Below are 2,983 nucleotides of genomic sequence, written 5' to 3' on the forward strand. Positions count from 1 at the left end.
ATTATTGTTTTATTTAGTTATATTTGTAAGTGTAGCTAATGAGTATGTACATAGAAATATGTCTCTGAGTCATTATAAGGAACGGCGTCCTTTTACATTGAAAAAGAAATCATTATTTATCATGGCTTTTAGTTAATCTTTCTAAGATTATATATACTTTCCATCATACGCAGCAAAATAAACGATGAGTTTTCATCACATATTAATAATAATAATCCTTTCTACTATACGTACAGGGCCTGAAATTTTGGAGGAGAGTGCTAGTCGATTACATCGACCCCATTGTGACTCTGGTACTTATTTTATCGACCCCCCCCCAAAAAAAAATAAACGACGAAAGGTAAAGTTGACCTCGGCGGAATTTGAACTCTGAACATAAAGAGACATAAGAGATAATGCAAAGCAATTTGTTGGACATTCTAACGATTCTGCGCATCCGCCACCCTTAATTTTTTTTCTAGCTTAGTCACAAGACCTGAAATTTGGTGAAGGCAATTATTCGATTAAATCGAGTCCCAGCACTTGACTGTTGCCAGTTTTTATTGGCCTCGGATGGATGAAAGACAGAAGTGACTTCGGAGGGACTAAAGTTCGGAAGAAATATTACCTGAAAGTGTCTCTTGCTTTAAATTCTTTAATTTGAATTTTTTAATTTCAAATTTCTAATCTTACTTCGTACTATGACAATGTGTGTGTGTATACAACCATACCTCAATACTACGGACCTCCCTTTAATGGATTTTGGAAGCAGTGGACAAAATCACGGTACATCTACAACACCCTCTTCCCCATCCATGGTAAGTCTGATTTTAAATTGAAAATGTTGAATTTGCTGTATAGTGTATATTTACAGTGTACAGGTATTGGGTTGGTGCATAATTATTGCGGCTTTTTTCCAGCAAATTTTATTCAACAATAACAATATTTACCAAAAACATGTTTGAATGATGGTCTGACCGTCTGCCAAGCAAATGGGAAGCAGTAATTGAAGTAGATGGTGAATATGCTCCGGATTAATCATTTAAAGATGTTTTTGTTACATGGTGTTATTGTTTTTGTTGAATAAAATTTGTTGAAGAAAAGCTGCAATAATTATGCACCAACACCGGTTGTTAAACGGTGACGAGGAACAAGCAGACACAAACATACACACACACACACATATATACACACACACACATACATATGTATATGTGCAAGTGTGTGTGTGTGTGTATGTGGTGCTTTTATGAGCTCGTGTGAGTGTTTATGTGTTTCCCCAGTTCTTTCTTGTATTCATACATATACATGTATCTACGTCTTCAGTTTTTCCTTTTTCCTGTTGAACAATCAAATACGAACATTTCTTTCGGCCAAATTCCATTCCTATGTCAGCTGTGAATGTTGTTATTAATTCCAGCTGTTTTTTGGTATTGTTAACATTTTTAGCATAAACCTTCAGGTCATCCACAAAAAAAAAACACAAAAACATGAGTTACATTGTTATTTCTAGCAGTTGTAGATCTTAGTATGTAACCATTTGATTTTCTCAGCAGGAATCATAATGGATTTAATACCAAAATGAACAGAAATACAGAAAGATTATCTCCAGGAAATATTCCCTTTGAAATATCTATAACATTGGAGGAGATCGTTCCGTTCTCACTTGTAAGTGTGAGAAGTAATATCTGGGTCTTTGTGAGCCCCTCAATGAAAGCAGCTAAAGCAGCAAACCCTTTTGCCAAATGCAAGCAACTCAGCAACCATGAGTGGGGAACAGACCCAAATGACTTCCTGTAATCAAGCCTCAGTGACACAAGGCTTCTCCTGTGTTTTTTCAATTCAGACAGTACAGCTTTGTTTATCAAAAGTTGCTCGGCACATCCCCACACTCCCTTCTTTTCACTTACTGGATTATCAGTCACTATGCTGTTGGATTGTGGAGGCGCGTGGCTTAGTAGTTAGGGTGTCAGCACCATGATCGTAAGATTGTGGTTTCAATTCCTGGACCGGATGACGCGTTGTATTCTTGAGCAAAACGCTTCATTTCACATTGCTCCAGTCCACTCAGCTGGCAAAAATGAGTAATGCTCGATGGACTGGCGTCCCGTCCAGCTGGGGAACACATACGCCATTAAAACCGGGCCCATGAGCCTGGCTAGGCTTTAAAAGGGCGCAAAGGATGCTGTTGGATTCATTGTGATGTTGGGGGAATTGGTTGAGGCAGCTTGTGTACAGTTTGTACATGATGAGGCAAGCAATGGACCTATAATTTTCTGATAACTTGGTGGTTTCATTCGAAAAAGGGCCCAGATCAACTCCCAACTTTTCTTTCAGTTCACGATACGCATTCGGCCGTGACAGATTTCGATCTTCCGAGAGGCACAAACTTTGCTGTAACTTTTTTCATTCGCAATTCCTCAATCAAAATTCGTTGGCAGGAGCTTCAGGACACACCAGTCGCATTAACAAGTTCATCAATTGTTTGGCGACGATCCTCCAAGATCAGTTCATGAATTTTCGTAATGCTTTCATTCTTTCGGAAGACCGATGGTCGTCGAGAATGAAATTAGTCTTCAAGCAACAAGTGACCATTCCAAAAGCATGAAAACCACTCATGTCAGCGTCCTTGTAAGCTGTTTCGAGCATGACAACTATTTCGGTCACCGTTTTCCCCAGCAGAATACAGAATTTCACGGAAGAAACGCTGTTCCTTCTTTTCTTCGCAAAAACCCTTCGCAATAATCAACGAACAGGGAAGAAGCACGACTAAACAAAGACGCAGTCCCGTGGCAGTAGGACTGCAGATGGTGATGCCGGTTGGCAGACTGATGCCTGAGGGTAGCATCAAGTAGCTTCTAGCAGTGAAAACCTGACTACAACGGGCTTGTCCCACAAACGTTTCCAGCTACTTTTGGGTTCGACGTCGTATATGTGTGTGTGTGGGGGTGTATAAATTTATATATATATATATATATATATACATATATATATATATATACAT

Source organism: Octopus bimaculoides, chromosome 20 (genome assembly GCF_001194135.2).
Source record: "Octopus bimaculoides isolate UCB-OBI-ISO-001 chromosome 20, ASM119413v2, whole genome shotgun sequence".
NCBI lineage: Eukaryota > Metazoa > Mollusca > Cephalopoda > Octopoda > Octopodidae > Octopus > Octopus bimaculoides.